The sequence below is a fragment of the Pan paniscus genome, chromosome 12 (genome assembly GCF_029289425.2).
Source record: "Pan paniscus chromosome 12, NHGRI_mPanPan1-v2.0_pri, whole genome shotgun sequence".
Classification (NCBI taxonomy): domain Eukaryota; kingdom Metazoa; phylum Chordata; class Mammalia; order Primates; family Hominidae; genus Pan; species Pan paniscus.
Genome location: NC_073261.2, coordinates 39,691,205 through 39,711,209, shown reverse-complemented (window position 1 = coordinate 39,711,209; position 20,005 = coordinate 39,691,205). Strand labels below are relative to the sequence as shown.

General features: G+C 37.8%; 1 long non-coding RNA gene across 1 annotated transcript in view; it reads right to left on the bottom strand.

The window, feature by feature from the left end:
- Positions 1-20,005, bottom strand: part of LOC112438921 (uncharacterized) — a 76,253-nt gene that overhangs the window by 21,113 nt on the left and 35,135 nt on the right. The window contains exons 3-4 of the long non-coding RNA XR_004669954.3: positions 18,192-18,241; positions 11,436-11,529 (exon numbers count right to left, since the gene is read on the bottom strand). This is a non-coding gene — a long non-coding RNA (uncharacterized LOC112438921). The remainder of the gene's footprint in view (positions 1-11,435; positions 11,530-18,191; positions 18,242-20,005) is intronic.

Sequence of the window (20,005 nt, the reverse complement as noted above, 5' to 3'; positions counted from 1 at the left end):
TTTTTTCCCTTAGGGCTTTTTTTAAACTGACAATTTTATGAGCAAAAAATTCATACCTATAAAACAACCTGCTACAGCTTTTTTGGATGTTTCTCCAATCCTTATCAGTGTAAACATATATGATGTACATCTTCACTTTGAGATTGGCTGTGAATCATTGGTGTGTAGATTGTTTAATGACCACATACTCCTCCCATCCCTTTTCTTATCCCCCTTCACCCTAGCTTCACCTCAGCCTCAACCCTCAGCCTCTCCTGCTGTCTTTCCAAGGGCTCAGACTTGGTGCCCAACCTATTAGCACACAGAGCCCTGGCTGCCAAGGATGGGAAAGGAGGCAGAGTTTCCTTTCTGTCTGCAACCTAGAAGACACATGGTACTTAATTTCCTCATCAGGTTACCTGGACAGGTCTGTTTTGTAAAGATAATACAGGTGGTAGTATGAGGCATGCCACCTAGAGGTGAAGTTGATTGCGTCTCCTCTTGAATCTCTGCTGGTCTTATGAACGGCTTTGCCCAACAGATTGTAGTTTCTGCTCTTGCCCTCCTGCAATGCTGCTGTCGTCATGTGAAGGAGCTTGGAATAGCCTCCTTGCTATGACAGACCATGTGGAGACAGAAAGGCCCACTTTCAAACACCAGACATGTGAGCAAGGCCTTTTTATACCGTCCAACTTGAGTTGAGCTACTAGATGACTATAGTCACAAGAGTAAACCCAGACCAGGCCAACCAAGAGACCATTTAGCTGAGCCCAGCCCAAATTGCTGACCCACAGAATTGTGGGTAAATAAAATGGTGCTTGTTTTAAGTCATTAACTTTTAGGTAGTTTGTACATAATAATAGATAACTGATATAATTTGGTATCTGATATTTGCATTCTGATTTTGGAAACAACATTAATTTTTATATAATTTTTCATGTATTGAATAAGTTGTAAGATAATTTAAAAAGACCATACACAGTTCTATTATATTATCTAACCATACTTTACTTAAACTTTTCGCAATAATTGGACTTTTGGTTTATATAGAGTTTTTCATTTTTATGGATAATATTGTTCTAAATGTATTTGTACAAATGGTTTGTAAATTCTTTCCTGTTGATTTCTTAGAAAAATTTCTTACCAAAAGTGAATTAGTAGAGGAAAGAATGCCAAGTGTTAACTCTCTTTACATATTACTTGACTGCTTTCCAAAAGATTTTTATCAATTTATAGGGCAGCCAGCTGTGTACCTGTCTCCCTGTGCCCCCTCAGCAATTTTTTTTAATTTAGCAATTTTTTTTTTACTGAGGGGGATGGAGTTTTGCTCTTGTTGCCCAAGCTGGAGTGCAATGGCACGATCTCAGCTCACTGCAACCTCTGCCTCCCGGGTTCAAGCAATTCTTCTGCCTCAGCCTCCCAAGTAGCTGGGATTACAGGCGTGCGCCACCACGCTCGGCTAATTTTTTGTATTGTTAGTAGAAACAGGGTTTCACCATGCTAGCCAGGATGTTCTCAATCTCCTGACCTCATGATCTGCCTGCCTCAGCCTCCCAAAGTTCTGGGATTACAGGCGTGAGCCACCACGCCCTGCCTAATTTAGCAATTTTTAAATTGAGATGTGCTATGATCTGAAAGTTTGTGTCCCCCCAAAATCTGTATATTGAAATCGTAATCCCCAAAATGATGGTATAGGAGGTGGGGGCCTTTGAGAGATGATTAGGTCATGAGGTTAGAGCCTTGTGAGTGGGATTAGTGTCCTGATGAAAGTGGCCAGAGAGACACCCCTTGCTATTTCTGCCGTGTGAGGTCACAACCAGAAGATCGTTAACCCTGAGAAAGCAGGCCCCCACCAGACAATGACTCTGCCAGTGCCTTGATCTTGGACTTCCCAGTCTCCAGAATTATGAGAAATAAATTCCTATTGTTTATAATCCACCTAGTTTATGGCATTTTGTTATAGCAACTCAAACGGACTAAAACAGGGTGTAACATATATGTGGCAAAGCATATAAATCTTAATTATATGGCTTGATTAATATCTACAGATAGAGATGGATAGATAGATAAATATACAGGCTCTGTGTAATCACCACCCATATGAAGATTCAAAACATTTCCAGCTCTCCAGAAGTTTCTCTTGTGCCCCTTCCTAGTCAATACCAGCTGCAGAAGTAACCACATTCTGACTTCCACAACCATAGATTAATTTTGCCTAATCTTGAACTTCACATAAATGGAACCATACTCTTGTGTACTCTTGCATGCCTGCCTTCTTTTGCTCATCACTATATCTGTGAAATCCATCCATCTGGTTGTTGCATATGGCAGTGGGTCATTCTTTTCATTACTAAGTGTTACTCCACTAAGTGAGGATGCCACCTTTTCTTTACCCATTCTTCATTTGACGGGCATATGTGTAGTTTTTCTTTTGATGTTATTAAACAATGTTTTTAAAAACTTTTTTCAATTATTTTAATAGCTCAATAGATGTGTGTTGGTGCCTTAGAGGTGATTCATTATTAATATCCTCAATTAGTGTTGGAGTGTAGCAGAGGAGGGACCAGGGACTAGTTTGAATGAGTGGGTGGGGAGCAGATGATAAAGGCTTTGTGAGCCATGCTGAGGAGCTTGGACTTTGCAGCATGGACAGAGGGGAGTCACTGAGGGATTTGAAGCAAGAGAGGGAATTTCTCAAATTTGCATTTTAGGGAAATAACTCTGGCAGTGGGAAGGAGAATAGATGATTTGAGGAAAAGCCTGAAGGAGGAAGATTCCTAGGCAGAAGGCTAGGCAAAAGCAACTTGCTTTTATTCATTATCATATTTTTTGAAAATTATCCGTATTAACTCATGAGTATAAAATCAGCTCCAATGTATTTTAGCTGCTGTGTGTTTTTTATTTTCAAAAAATGCCAATTTATTTATCAGTTCTCCAATTTTGTTTCCAGTGTTTCATTATTACAAAAAATGAACATATGCAAAGCTTTCTTTGTGATAATGATTTCTTTTCTTTCTTTCTTTCTTTGTTTCTTTTTCTTTTTTTTAAGATGGAGTCTCACTCTGTTGCCCAGGCTGCAGTGCAGTGGCCCGATCTTGGCTTACTACAACCTCCACCTCCCAGGTTCAAGCGATTCTCCTGCCTCAGCCTCCTGAGAAGCTAGGACTATAGGCGTGCGCCACCATGCCTGGCTAATTTTTTGTATTTTTAGTACAAACGGGGTTTCACTGTGTTAGCCAGGATGGTCTCAATCTCCTGACCTTGTGATCCGCCTGCCTCAGCCTCCCAAAGTGCTGGGATTACAGGCGTGAACCACCACGCCCGGCCATGATGATGATTTTCACATTAAAAGAATGTGTATTCTTTTTCTTTAGGCAGTATTTTGTGTAAATATCAATGAAATCAAGTTGCTCAGTAGTGTTGCTGAAATCTCTTGCGTCTTTACTAACTTTGTCTGTTCTATCAATTACTGAGAGAAGGGTATTAAACTGTTCAAGCATGGTTGTGGGTTTGTCTGTTTCTCCCTTTAGTTCTGTAGGTTTTGCTTTATATACTTGAAACTTTATTACTATATGTATACACATGTATAAGATTATGTCTTATTGATGAATTGACTCTTTTATCATTAAAATGCCCTCCTTTTTTTAAACTTTAAACTCACAACTACACTTAGAATATGTCTTCTTATTTCTGTTCATAATCCTTAACTTGAAGTCTATCTTGTCTAATATTAACATAGCCACTCCAGTATTCTTATGAGATAGTAAGTGTTTGCTCGGTACATTTTTGCTATCCCTTTACTTTCATCCTCCACCCTTCACAGGATGGAGAGCACAGCTGAGCGGGTGCAGGAGCTGGGGCGAGTACTTCTGGGTGTGGACAGGAGCAAAACTTTGTGTAGGCCCCGCAGCAGCATCTAGTAGGGAGTACCCATGACCCTTGAAACCCCAGAAGGAATGTTACAGGCAGCGCTCTTTTAGCTTTTCCATCCGCAGATGGCTTAAGTGTTTAACAGCTCAGTGGACCCTCTGCCTTTTCACAAGGGTAGTGGGTCACTGTTACAGGCTTCTGTATCCCAAGCTCTTGTCCAGAGTCCAGGAAAAATCAGATCGCATGAATGAATTGAAGGATAGTAAATATAGGGGATTTTCTTGCTGGTGGAAGTGGCTCTCAGTGGGAAAGGGAACTACAAAGGGGATGGAGCAGGAAGGTATTCTTCCCGGGATGTCCAGCTGTCTCTGGCCAGACTCTTCTCCTAAGTCCTGCTGTCAAGCTGTCCCTCTGAAGTCAAGAGACTTCTCTAACGTTCAGCTGCTTCTTCTCCCTTTCTCTATTCTCTGCCAGTGGAGCCTGGGTTTTTCATGGGTACAGGATGTGGGGTGGAGTGGGCCAGGGGTGGTTTTGGAAAAGGCGACATTCAAGCAGGGAAAATGGGGATGTAAAGTTCTCATTTGGGGCTGTGGTTCCAGACTTCAGGGTGTGGCCCTCACCAGGGACCCCACCCTTTTCTGCCTAGAATTTCTCTGCCTCCTGTCTGAATCAATGATCACGCCACTGCACTCCAGCCTGGGTGACAAAGAAAGATCCTGATTTAAAATAAAAAGAAAGAAAAGAAAAAGAAAGTGAGAAAGGAAGGATTCTAAATAGCAAATAAATTTTCATCTTCCCTGATGACAATAAATTGTTCCTGTAAACTAATCAGAATATGTAATGTTTATGGATTTTTTTTTTTTTTTCCAAGACAGAATCTTGCTCTGTCATCCAGGCTGCAGTGCAGCGGCACGATCTCGGCTCACTGCAACCTTTGCCTCCAGGGTTCAAGCGATTCTCGTGCCTCAGCCTCCCAAGGAGCTGGGATTACAGGCACTTGCCACCACGCCTCGCCAAATTTTGTATTTTAGTAGAGTCGGGGGTTTCACCATTTTGGCCAGGCTGGTCTCAAACTCCTGATGTCAAGTGATCTGCCCACCTCAGCCTCCCAAAGTGCTGGGATCAGAGATGTGAGCCACCGCACCCAGCCTTAATGTTTATGTTTTAAATAAATATGTTCAAAATTCATTTAGAGTGCTCTGGAAAACCTCTAAGTAGGTTAGAAAATCCTGTTTAAAAGTTGTTTGCTTTTTAAATTTAACTATGCAGATGGAGTTTTTAAAAATAATTTTTAAAGCAGTTTTACTTTTACAATAATTGATAGGCTTAATTTTTTTAAAAGTAGTTTTAGTTTTACAGAAAAGCTGAGCAGAAAGTACAGGGAACTCTCATATTCTTCCTTTCTCTCTGCACCCACTTTGGTCCTCATTTCCCCTATTATTAATGCCTTACATTAGAAGTTTTATAGTTTTGCATTTTACATGTAGTTTTGCATTTTACATGAAGTTTTATAGTTTTGCATTTTACATAGTACATTTTACTATGATCCATTTTGAGTTAATTTTTGTGAAAGATGTAAGGCATGTGTCTACATTCATTTTTTTCCCATGTGAATGTCCAATTGTTTCAGTATCATTTGCTGAAGACTGTCCTTTCTTCGTTGAATTGCCTTTGCTTGTCTGTCAAAGATCAGTTGGCTATATTTGTGTGTTTCTTTCTGGCCTCTCTATTCTGTTCCATTAATCTATTTGTCTATTCTTTCACCAATACCACACTGTCTTGATTACTGTACAGTAAGTCTTGAAGTTTTGCAGTGTCAGTTCTCTGACTTTTTCTCATCAATATTGTGTGCCAATTCTGGGTCTTTTGCTTTTCCATATTAATCTTAGAATCTGTTAGTCAATATCTACAAAACGACTTGTAATTTTTATTGGTATTGCGTTAAATGTATAGATCATGTTGTAAAGAACTGACATTTTAACAATATTGAGTTTCCTATCCATGATTCTTTCATGACAGTTTAATAGTGTTCCTTATATAACTCTTGTACATATTTTGCTAAATTTATACCTAAGTATTTCTCTTTTTCTTTCAGGGTGCTAATGTAAATGATGTTGTGTCTTTATTTTTATTTTTTATTTTCTTTCTTAAGCTAAGGACGCTACTGAAGATGTGTTATCAGTTTCAAATTCCAATAGGTCATTGCTGGTATAGAGGAAAGCTATTGACTTTGTATATTAACCTTTATCCTACAACTTTGCTATAAGTGCATATCAGCTGCAGGAATTAGTTGCCTTTTTTGTTTGTTTTGTCAATTCTTTGGGATTTTCTACATAGAAAATCATCATCTGTAAACAAAGACAGTTTTATTTCTTCCTTCTTGATCTGTATATCTTTCGTTTTTTTTGAGACGGAGTCTTACTCTGTTGCCCAGGCTGGAGTGCAGTGGGGTGATCTTGGCTCACTGCAACCTCCACCTCCTGGGTTCAAGTGATTCTCCTGTCTCAGCCTCCCGAGTAGCTGGGATTATAGGCACACACTGCCATGCCCGGCTAATTTTTTTGTATTTTAGTAGAGACGGGGTTTCACCATGTTGCCCAGGCTGGTCTCGAACTCCTGAGCTCAGGCAATCCACCCACCTCAGCCTCCCAAAGTGTTGGGATTACAGGCGTGAGCCACCGCGCCTGGCCAATCTGTATATCTTTTATTTCCTTTTCTTGTCTTATTGTGTTAGCCATGACTCTCAGAATGATGTTGAGTAAGACTGGTGAAAGTATACTCTTTTGTGTAGCTCCTAATTTTAGGAAGAAAGCATCATCAGTACCTGTGACGTTAGCTGTAGGGGTTTTTGTAGATGTTCTTTATCAAACTGAGGAAGTCCTCCTCTACTCCTAGTTTGCTGAGAGTTTTTATTATGAATGGGTGATGGATTTTGTCAAATTCTCTTTCTGTATTGGATCATATGATTTATCTTCTTTAGTGTCTTGGTGTAATAAATTACATTAATTCATCTCTTCTCAGCCTTCTGGCTAAGATCAAATGTAGTCATATTAATTGATTTTGCATATCAAATGTAGTCATATTAATTGATTTTGCATATTAGTCTTGTATACCTAAAATAAATCCCACTTGGTCATGGTGTATAATTCTTTTTAGATTTGTTGAATTTTATTTCTTAATATTTTGTTGAGGAGTTTTGTATCTATATTCATGAGAGATATTGGTCTGTAGTTGTTTTTTCTTGTAATATCTTTGGTTTTAGTATTAGGGTAATGCTGTCCTCAAAGAATGTTAGAATGTATTCCCTCTGCTTCTATTTCCTGGAAGAGACTATAGAGAATTGTTATAATTTACTTCTTAAATATTTGGTAGAATTCACCAGTGAATCCATCTGAGCCTGGTGCATTCTGTCTTGGAAAGTTATTAATTATTGATTCAATTTATTTAGTAGATACAGGCCTATTTATATCATCTATTTCTCCTTGTGAGAGTTTTGGTAGATTGTGTCTTTTAAGGAACTGGTCTACTTCATCTAGATTATCAAATTTGTGGGCATATAATTATTTATCACATTCTTTTATTACGCTTTTAATGTTCATAGTGATATGCCTTCTTTCATTTCTGATATTAGTAATTTGTGTCTCCTATTTTTCTTCATTAGTTTGAGTAAAGATTTATAAATTTCACTGATCTTTGCAAAGAAACAGCTTTGGGTTGATTGATTCTTTTTCTATTGATTTCCTGTTTTCAATTTCGATGTTTTCTGCCCTGATTTTTATAATTTCTCTTTTTCTGCTTATGTTTAATTTAATTTACTCCTCCTTTTCTTCCTTCCTCCCTCCCTCCCTTCCTTCCTTTTTTTTTTTTTTTGGCATTTTGCTCTTGTTGCCCAGACTGTAGTGCAATGGTGCGATCTCAGCTCACCGCAACCTCTGCCTCCCAGGTTCAAGTGATTTTCCTGCCTCAGCCTCCCGAGTAGCTGGGATTACAGGCATGTGCCACCACGCCTGGCTAATTTTTTTTTTTTTTTCTGAGATGGATTCTTGCTCTGTTGCCCAGGCTAGAGTGCAGTGGCACGATCTCGGTTTACTGCAACCTCCACCTCCCGGGGTTCAAGCGATTCTCCTGCCTCAGCCTCCCGAATAGCTGGGACTGCAGGTGCCTACCACCGTGCCCAGCTAATTTTTTTGTATTTTTAGTAGAGACAGGGTTTCACCATCTGGGCCAGGCTGGTCTCAAACTCCTGACCTTGTCATCCTCCCGCCTCGGCCTCCCAAAGTGCTGAGGTTACAGTGGTGAGCCACCGCGCTCTGCCTATTTTGTATTTTTTTTTAGTAGAGACGGGCTTTCTCCATGTTGGTCAGGCTGGTCTCGAATTCCCGACCTCAGGTGATCCCCCAGCCTCAGCCTCCCAAAGTGCTAGGATTACAGGCATCAGCCATGAAGCCTGGCCAATTTGCTCCTCCTTTTCTAGTTTCCTGAGGCAGAAACTTAAGTGATTAATTTTAGGTCTTTTTTATTTTCCTGTATAAGCATTTAATGGTATAAATTTTCCTTTAAGCACTGCTTTCACTGCATCTGACAAATTTTGATAAGTCATAATTTCATTTTTATTGAGTTAAAATATTTTAAAATTTCACTTCTCTTGAGGCTTCTTCCTTGACCTACTGATTATTTAGAAATGTGTAGTTTAATTGCCAAATATTTTTGGATTTTCGAGCTATCTTTCTGTTATTATTTCTAGTTTAATCCCATTGTCAAGATTTGTTTTATCACCCAGAATGTGGTCTCTCTTGGTGAATGTTCCATGTGAGCTTGGGAAGAATGTGTATTTTGTTGCTGTTGGATGAAGTATTTTATAAATGTCAATTAGATTCAGTTGATTGATGGTGCTGTTTATGTTTAGTTCAACTATATAATTACTGATTTCATGCCTACTGGATCTGTCAACTACTAATAGAGGGGTGTTGAAGTCTCTAAGTATAATAGTGTATTCATCAATTTCTCCTTGCAGTTCTATCAGTTTCACTGCATGTATTTTGACACTCTTGTTAGGTATGTACACATTAGGGATTGTTATATTTTCTTGGAGATTTTTAAAATCTTGTACTGCTCCTCTGTATCCCTGAGAATTTCCCTTGTGCTAAATTCTTTGTCTGAAATTAATGTAGAACTCCGGTTTTCTTTTGACTAGTATTAGCATGGCATAATTCTTTAATTTTTTATTTTTATTCTATTTGCATCTTTATATTTAAAATGGGTTTCTTTTAAACAAAATTTAGTTAGGCCTTTTTTTTTCTAATTTTTTCATCTTGTGGGGACTTGTTTTTTTAACCACTCTGACAGTCTTTTTTAATTGGTGTACTTAGGCCATTCACATTTAAAGTGAATATTGATATCATTGGATTAATACCTACTGTATTTTAAACTTTTCTATTCATTGCTTTTGTTCTGTTTCTTTTTTTATCTTCCACTCTTTTTCTGCCTTCTCTGTTTTTGTTTTTGTTTTTTTTTTTTTTTGCCTTCTCTGGTTTTAATTGTGCATTTTAAGATTCCATTTTCTCTTCTCTCTTATATCAATTATATTTATTTTTAGTGGTTTCCCTAAAATTTTTAATATACATGTATAACTAATGCAAGCCCACTTTAAAGTAATAGTGTACTGCTTCACAGTACAAGTACCTTATAATGGTTTTCCCAGTGCCTCCCTCCCACGCCTTACAGCATTGCGGCCATTCATTTCACTTATTCATAAGCAATGGTCACTGAAAGCATGGATTGTATAGGTTAGAACTAAATTGGTATAGCGAAAATTTCATTTATTTTGTAAATAATTTTTCTCATGTGGCTGTTATTGTGCTCTACCATTTTATATTTTATTAGTGATCTTGTATTTTATTAGTGATCCAGTGATTTTTGAAGACAAGGTATGAGACAGAAGAAAATATTATAGGCCTAGATCCATGGACTCTTCTGATGGGGTTGATGAAGAGTTTTAACCGATATTTATTTATTTATTTATTTATTTATTTATTTAGGGGATAGGGTCTCACTCTGTCACCCAGGCTAGAGTGCAGCGGTGTAATTATAGCTCACTGTAGCCTCAAACTCCTGGGCTCAAATGATCCTCCTGCCTTAGCCTTCAGAGTAGCTAGGACTACAGGCATGTGCCACCATGCCTTGTTATTTTCTTGTTGTTGTAGAGAAGAGATCTTGCTATGTTGCCCAGGTGTTTTCAAACTACTAGCCTCAACCAATCCTACCATGTTAGCCTCCCAAAGTGCTGGGATTACAGATGAGAGCCACCATGCCCAGTCAAGAATTTTAATCCTTTGAAGCATTTTACTACACCAGACAACAAAGAACTCTGGTAATCCAAATTGTTCCATTCCTTTGTGCATTGTCTGTGGTAAACAACTTACACATCCAGCAATGGCTCCGGCAAAACTGCAAAGACTCTTAACTCCAAAGCACAGACATTTGACAAGTAAAAGGGCAGATTATTTTCGGTGGTTACTGGAACATTGAAAGACAGTAAAGCTTTTGTTAAAAAACAAAAAACAAACAAACAAACAAAAGTCGTAGTCAGTGAATAGCCTCAGGAAGCAAGCTATTTAGTAGCAGTTATTTAATGTCCAGAAAAGGAAAATGCACACAGTAATGAGAACCTAAATTAGAGTAAATAAAATGCTAGGGCCAGCTCGAGCCCAGGATTGAGTCCATTTTGGGCAACATAACGAGATGCTGTCTCTAAAAACAAACAAACATAAAATACTAGGACAAGATGTAGCATGCGAAAATGAAAAGTTTTCTCTCTCAATACCATTAGTCAACGTATTGATGATACATGTCATAAACGGAAACAAATGGTTCTCTATGTAGGTTGATGAATCAACAGATTTTACCAATAAATGTCATATTATAACATTAGTGGTTGTTGTTTGAGATGGAATCTCGCTCTGTCGCCCAGGCTGGAGTGCAGTGGTGCGATCTCGGTTCACTGCAACCTCAGCCTCCCAGGTCCAAGCGATTCTCCTGCCTCAGCCTCTCAAGTAGCTGGGACTACAGGCACAAGCCACCACACCTGGCTAATTAATATCATAACATTTGTAAGATTTTTAAACAAGGTGGTTTTCAAGACCCCCCCTTTTTTTTTTTCTGGTGCAAAGAGCTGTCCCAAACAAGCAAAATCCCGGATAAATTTATTTTTTTTTTTTGAGACGGAGTCTCGCTCTCTCACCCAGGCCGGAGCGCAATGGCGCGATCTCGGCCCACTGCAACCTCCGCCTACCGGGTTCAAGTGATTGTCCTGCCTCAGCCTCCCGAGTAGCTGGGATTACAGGCATGCACCACGACGCCCAGCTAATTTTGTATTTTTAATAGAGACAGGTTTCTCCATTTTGGTCAGGCTGGTCTGAACTGCTGACCTCAGGTGATCCGCCCGCCTCGGCCTCCCAAAGTGCTGGAATTACAGGCGTGAGCCACAGTGCCCGGCCCCGGGTGCATTTAATGTTCTGTCGTTGTATCTGGAATGAAAAGGTCTGATCTGGAAGAAATATGTGGGCATCTATACTGACAGGACTCACCAGTGAGCTCCAGGAGCGGCAAAGGGAACACAGGAAATTCTGACTTCGTTCACAACACACTCTTTTCTTCATAGAGAGGTGCCGGTGTCAAAGCCTGTCAAAGAAATTTTAAAAGTCTGGATGACGTGACAAAAATAGTCAACTTTCTTAAATAGAGCTACAGTCTGATCATGTACTGAAGATGAGATTTACTCATCTATCTCTTGACAAACTGGATTTCTATGAAAAAATAGGTTTCTGCTATTCACGGGAAAGCAACGAACACCTCGGTGGTTTTTAACTTCTTTTTTTTTGAGATGGAGTTTTGCTCTTGTTGCCCAGGCTGGAGTGCAATGGCTCAATTTTGGCTTTTGGCAACCTCTGCCTCCCGGGTTCAAGCGATTCTCCTGCCTCAGCCTCCCGAGTAGCTGGGATTACAGTCATGCGCCACCATGCACGACTAATTTTGTATTTTTAGTAGAGACTTGGATTTCTCCATGTTGGTCAGGCTGGTCTCGAACTCCTGACCTTAGGTGATCCTCCCACCTCGGCATCCCAAAGTGCTGGGATTACAGGCGTGAGCCACCATGCCTTGTTGGTTTTTAAGTTCTTAAACTTGTAAATAAACTTTTTCTTGTTTTTGTTTTTTGAGACAAGGTCTCATTCTGTTGCCCAGGCTGGTGCAGTGGCATGATCAGAGCTCATTGCAGCCTCAACTTCCCGGCCTCAGGCCATCCTCCCACCTCAGTCTCATGAGTAGCTCAGACAACACATGCATGCCATCACACCTGGCTATTTTTTTTTTTTTTTGCAGAGGCAGGATCGCCTTATATTGCTCAGGCTGGTTTTTCTTCTTTAAGAAGCATTTGAAATTGTCATATTTATGTTGAAAATTGTGTATTTGACAAGCAAATACACAAGCACAAGTTTCAATTAAGGGGTAGAGTCCATTCTTTAGTTTTAGTTTAAAAAAAGTGTTTAATACACTTTTAATACTTTTACATAGACCAGTTAAAGAGATCAAGAAAGTAATACATGTATATAATAATTTTGTAATTGCTAGGCCTACATGGGAGTGTGTTAGTCCATTTTGTGTTGCCATAAAGGAATACCTGAGGCTGGGTAATTTATAAAGAGGTTTATTTTGCTCACGGTTCTGCAGGCTATACAAGAAGCATGATGCCAACATATGCTCCTGGCTAGGCCTTCAGGAAGCTTCCAATCATGGCTGAAGGTGAAGGGGGCCCAGAATGTCACAAAGTGAGAGAAGAAAAGAGAGAGAAGGTGGAGGGGCAGTGTTTTCTTAAACAACTAATTCTCGTATAAACTAAGAGCAAGAACTCATTCATTACCACCAGGACAGCCTCAAACCATTCATGAGGGATCTGCTCCCATGATCCAAACTCCTCCCATTAGGCCCCACCTCCAACTTTATCATATTTCAACATGAAATTTGGAGGGAACAAATATCCAAACCGTATCAGGCAGCCTGATCATGTCACTCAGTAAGGAAACGCTTTTAAACTGTCTTAAAACAGTCCTAGGCCATTTTTATTCATATTGTTTTCTTTGCAGTTTTACTAACTTTTCTTTTAACATTTTCAATAAATTTTCATGTTGTAAATAACATTAATTAAAATCAATTTACAACCTTTATATAAATTAAATCAACTCCTTCTACCTTTAGAAAAATTTCATTTTGTCTTAAGCCTGTATAACAAAAATGTATTATTTTTACTATATGAGTTTTAAAATTTTATGAAAAGCCACTAGGGAGATTCATTTCAAGAAAGGTAAGCTAATCTTAACTATCTGATTTTATTTCAGGGACAGATGGTTAAAAAGACATAGCAACCACAGTAGAATCTCATTTAGTAGAAATTTGTGATAAGAGTTTGGGACCTACTTGGATAAGGTAAAAATTCAAGTAGACATAATGTCTTTTTTTGGGAGGAGGAACCACATAAAAAGATAGGCAAGTAAGTTAGCCAAAATAAACAGATCTTCAGGAAAAGATATCATTCTCTACTCAAAAGAGCATTGGTAATTATTATTGGATTGTTATATCTACAACTTACTGATCATGCTAATGTACTATGGGCTTAGATAAAATAATTTTTATACAGAGGTCCCCTGAGACCTGGAAATTATTTCAAGAGCTCCTCCAGAGGAGAAAGACTGTGCTGGTCAACCTGCCTGTGGGATAAAAAAAATTGCATAGTATCTCCTCATCTCAGTACAAAGTACTGTATAGAGTCTATCACTTAGAATTTTTAAAATATTAATCATGTTCATGACATCTGTAGCAAATACACTGTAATTTGTAACAATATACAAAAAATAAAAGAAAAAGTATATGATACTATCTATAAATATACTTTTCATTTTAATAATTATATATAATTTTAGCAAATTATAGACATAATACATTAAATTATATATATAAAATTTTAATAATTTCTTTTTTTTGAGACAGAGTCTTGCTGTGTCATCAAAGCTGGAGCATAGTGGCATGATTGCAGCTCACTGCGGCCTTGACCTCCTGGACTTAAGAGATCTTCCTGGCTCAGGCTCTTGAGTAGCTGGGACTACAGGCATGTGCCACCATGCCCGGCTAATTCTTTTTTTAAAATTTTTAAATATTTTGTACAGATAGGGTCTCACTATGTTGTCCAGGCTGGTCTTGAACTCTTGGGCTCAGTGATCTTCCCACTTTGGCCAACCAAAGTGCTAGGATTACAGATGTAAGACACCACACCTGGCCTAATTTTAATAATTTCTTTCTGTACCTCAATAAATCATTTTTCATACATTTAGGGATGCATACACCCACTTTGGAAGCTATTGTTCCAGTCATAGAATTTTATCAGTAACACTACCAACTAACCTCATTTGATCAAGATTTATTGACCATTCCACCCCACAACAGCAGAATGTAAATTCTTTTCAAGTGACAATGGGAATATTTATTAAAATATAGCATATTTTGGGCCATAAAGCAAGTGTCAATAAGCTAAAAAGAATTTAAGTCACGTATAGTATGTTCTCTGACAACGATGGAAATAAATTAGAAATCAATGACTGCTGAAAAATTGCTGGGTAGACCCCAAATATTAGGGAACTAAATAACAGACTTCTAAATAATCAATGGGCCAAGAAGAAATCAAAAGAGAAATGAGAGTATTTTAAATGGAGTGAAAATGAAAATCCAATATATCAAAATGTCTGGGATGCCCTTGAAGCAGCACTTAAGGAAAATTTTACAACACAAAACACTTATGTTAGAATAGAAAAAAAGGTCTCAAATCAGTGACTTCAGCTTCCATCTTAAGACACCAGAAAAAGAAGATTAAACTCAACATGCACAGAAAAAAGAAAATAATAAAGATTACAGCAAAAATAATGAAATAAAAATCAGAAAAACAACAGCAAAAGTCTGTGAAACCAAAACTGCTTCTTTGAAAAAATAAATCAATAAAATTGATAGACCTCTAGCTAAGGTGATTAGGAAAAAAAGATAGAAGATGCAAATTAACAATATCAGTAATGTGGGATGCAACATCACTGCAAGTTATACAGATATTAAAAGATAATAATGGAATATTATGAATGACTCTACACCAACGAATTCAACAAGTTAGAGCAAATTCTTTGAAAGGAACAAAATACCAAAGCTCACTCAAGCGGAAATAGCCTAAATAGTCCTATACTTATTTTAAACATTTAATGTGTAGTTAAAGGCTTTCTCACAAAAGACTCCATATCCAGATGGCTTGCTGCTCTGATGAAGTCTACAAAATCACAAAAATAAAATAATACTAATTCTACTGAAATTCTTTTAGAAAATTGAAAAGTAGGGAATATTGCAATGAATTCCATAAATGAAGGATTAACCTGATACCAAAAAGCAGACAAAGAAAAGCAAACTACAGACCAATATTCCTCATGAGCACAGATGCAAAAATTCTAAACAAAATATTAGCAAATTTAATTCAACAATATATAAAAAGGATAATGTGGCTGGGAAGGGTGGCTCACGCCTGTAATCCCAGCACTTTTGGAGGCTGAGGTGGATGGATCATGAGGTCAGGAGTTCAAAACCAGCCTGGCCAATGTGGTGACACCCCATCTCTACCAAAAATACAAAAAAAATTAGCCAGACATGGTGGCTCACGCTTGTAGTCCCAGCTACTCGGAAGGCTGAGGCAGAAGAATTGCTTGAACCCACAAGGTGGAGGTTGCAGTGAGCCAAGATGGTGCCACAGCACTCCAGCCTGGGTCACAGAGTGAGACTCCATCTCAAAAAAAAAAAAAAAAAAAAAGGATAATGCATCATGACCAAAGTGGGGTTTATTCTAAGAATGCAAGGCTGGTTTGAGATCCAGAAGCCAATCAAGGCCAGGTGCAGTGGCTCATGCCTGTAATTCTAGCACTTTGGGAGGCCAAGACAGGGGGATCACTTCAGCCCAGGAGTTCAAGAACAGCCTGGGCAACATAGTGAGCCCCTGTCTTGACCAAAAAAATAAAATTAAATTAAAAAAAGCCAGCTGTGCTGGCACTTGCCTATAGTCCTAGGTACTTGGGAGGCTGAAGTGGGAGGATCACTTGAGCCAGGGAGGTCAAAAGTGCAGTAAGCCATGATTTCACTACTGCACTCCAGCTTGGGTGGTAGAGTGAGAAGCTGTCTCTTAAAAACAAACAAACAAAAACCAAAAACCAATCAATGTAATTTACTATATTAACAAGCCAAAAAGAAAAAACATATGATCTTCTCAATAGATGAAGAAAATTCATTTAGCAAAACTCAACAACAATTTCTGATAAAAACTCTAAGCAAATTACTATTAGAACATCCTGAACTTGATAAAGGGCATCTAAAAAAATTACAGTTACCATTATATCTACTAGCAAAAACCTAAATGCTTTCTTCCTAACATCAGGAACAGATAAGGATGTTTATTTTCACCACTGCTATTCAATATGGCACTGGAGATTACAACCAGTGCAATCAGACAAGAAAAAGAAATAAAGGGCATCCAGACTGAAAAGGAAGAAGTAAAATTGTTATTATTTGAAGACAACATGATCATTACGGAAAATTCAAAGGAATTTGCAAAACAGGTAGATGTTAGAAGTGACAAGTGATTAGAAGTAGTTTTAACAAGGTTATAGGATACAAGGTAAAAATACAAAATTCAATTGTATTTCCATACACTATTGAAGAACAATTTGAAACTGAAAAAAATTTAAAAACCACACATATGATTGCATAAAAAATTAAATACTTAATGATGACTGAAAACTACAAAATATTGCCAAAAGAAATTAAAGAAGACCTAAATGGAGAAACACACTTTGTTCATGGATTGGAAGACTCAACATTAAGATGTCAACTGTCCCCAAATTGATTTATATATTCAATGCAATCCCAATTAAAATCTCAATAAGCTTTTTGTAAAAATGGACAAATTGATTATTAAATTCAAATGGAAATACAAAGTACCTAGAATAGCCAAAACAACTTTTACAAAAGAAGAACAAAATTAAAGAACTTTCATTACATGATTCCAAGGCACTATAAAACTACAGTAATTGAGACAGTATGGAATTGGCATTAAGACAGACAAATAGATAAATGGAAAGATGGTGGATCCCAGAAATAAACCCACATATATGTAAACAACTGATGTTTTCATAAACTTTAAAGGCAATTCTATTTTTTTCAACAAATTTTACTGGAACAATTGGATAGCCATATCCCCCCCCCCGCCAAAAAAAAAGAAAAAAAGAAAATGAACTTTGATCCATACCACACAGTACACAAAAAAATTAATTCAAACTGGATCACAAACCTAAATGTAAAACCTAAAAGTATAAATGTTCTAGAAGAAAACACAGGAGAAAGTCTTTGTGACCCTGGTTTGGTCAATGGTTTCTTAGAAACAATACCAAAATCACAATCCATCTATAATTTTTTTTTTACTTTATCCAAATGAAGAACTTCTGCTCTTTGAAAAACACTGTTAAGAGAATGAAAAGACAAGAGACAAGTGTTGGAAAAATATTTGTAAGTCACATATCTGATAAAGAACTGTGTCCTTTAATGTGCAAAGAATATATATATTTTCAAAACTAACTAATAAAAGTTTAAAAAATTAACAACCTGCCGGGCACAGTGGCTCAGGTCTGTAATCCCAGCACTTTGGGAGGCCAAGACGGGCAGATCATGAGGTCAGGAGATCGAGACCATCCCGGCCAACACGGTGAAACCCTGTCTTTACTAAAAAAATACAAAAAAATTAGCCGGGCATGGTGGTGGGTGCCTGTAGTCCCAGCTACTCAGGAGGCTGAGGCAGGAGAATGGCATGAACCCAGGAGGCGGAGCTTGCAGTGAGCCGAGATCATGCTACTGCTCTCCAGCCTGGGCGACAGAGCGAAACTCTGTCTCAAAAAAAAAAAAAGAAAAAAAAACATTAACAACCCAACACAAAAATGGGCAAAATAAGACTTCATCAAAGAAGATACACAGACGGCAAATAAGCAAATGAAGAGATGTTCAAAAAATCATTAGCCATTAGATAAATACAAATTAAAAATCACGATGAGATTCTTCCACACCCCAATTGGAACATCTTAAATTTTGAAGACTGTCCACGCCAAATGTTGTCAAGGATGTGGAGCAACTGTAACTCTTATATATAGCTGGTGGGAATGAAAAATGGTTAACCACTTTGAAAAACAGTTTGGCAGTTTCTTAAAATTTAAACATACACTTACCATATAACCCAGTTGTAGGATATAATAAATTCCTCTTCAAAGGTTTTAGCCTGTAAATTAAGTACAATGAGTTCTGGTATCAGTAAGTTCAGCTCCCTGTTCTTTATTTTAAAGCTTAACTTCCTCCTTCTCTTCTCTCCTTGCCCCTAGTTTCAGTAAACAAACTCCTCCTAGCCTCTATCACCTGCTCCATCCTGAGTCACCTCTGGTCACCTGCTCTGTCCTGAGTCATCCCTGGTCAGCTGCTCTGACCTGAGTCATCCTGAGTCACCTGTTCTGTAACCGTCCTCCCCGCTAAACAACTCACCCCACCACTCTGACTCATACCCCTGCTCTCTTTAAAATAGCCAATTGGAATTGGCTTAGACTGTGTTGTCCCACCCTAGCCAATAGGGGAACAACACATCAGTAGGGGCTACCTGTGTCAGGAATAAGAACCCCTTCCCCTCCCTTGTTCAGATGTGCTCTCGCCATTGCTCCATCCACGAGGTGCGCCCTTCTATAGAAGTAAAATTGCCTTGCTGAGAAAATTAAATTTATGTTCGAGTGCTATTTCTTTTGTGGCATCAAAAATTTATTTCTAATACAGTCATTCTATTTCTAGGTATTTACCTAGAAGAAATGAAAGCATATGCCCATAAAATTTCTTTTGCACAATTGTTCATACCAACTTTATTTGTAAGAGCCTCAGACTAGAAATAACCCAAAAGTGCATCAGTAGGTTAATGGATAAACAAATTGTGGTAAATTTGTACAATGGAATACTACTCATTCTAAGGAACAATAAAATAAATGAAATATTGATACATGCTATAACATGGATGAATCTCAAACTAATTACATGAAGTACAAGAGGGCAGGCAAAAAAGAGTACATATTGTATAGCTCCATTTATGTAAAAGTCTAGAAAATTCAAAATAATCTATAAGAACAGGAAGTATATCATGTGGATGGGCATAAGGCAGGGAAGTGCAGGAGGGAGAGATTACCAAGTGGCACATGATCCTTTTGGTGTGATGGGTGTATTCATTGGCTGGACTGTGATGATTGTTTCACAGGTGTATACATATGTCAAAACTCACCAATTGTATACTTTAAACATGTGCTGTTTATTGTATATTAACCACATCTCAATAAAGCTCCATTATTATATTCTGTATTTCCTCCTTGAAGAAAATCTGTTTTAAAATAATGTTTTATCCTTATGGTTAGGTACTTTACAATGCTGTATTAATTATCATTTGGAATTCTATAAAATCATTTATAGAATTTACACTTTATGTCTATTGTGTAGTTCTTACAAAAGATTCATTTGAATATTTTGAAATCACTTAAAAGGAAGTACAGTTATAGATTTTGTATCAGTTCCATTTTATTCATTGTATTATTCAAACCTATTGTATCTTTATGAAATTTTTAAATTATTTTGATAATGTAGATTTATTGTCTTCAATTCTAATTACACATTTATTTATTGTTTCATTGATGATAGATGATTCTTTTACATATGCTTGACTGGGGTGTGGGGAGGGAGTCTTTTTTGAGGGTGGTTCTGTGGAGGCAACTTGAAATTTCTTAAACTCTACATTAAGTTGGGGCTCTTTTTTTAATTGCTTCAGAAATTTTATCTTCAATTATTCCTTTTTTTTTTTTCTTTTGACAAGGTCTCGCTCTGTCACCCAGGCTGGAGTGAAGTGGCCCAATCATGGCTCACTGCAGCCTCGACCTCCCTGGCTCAAGTGATCCTCCCACTTCAGCCTCCTGAGAAGTTGGGACTACAGGCAAGCTCCATTACACCCAGCTTTTTTTCTTTT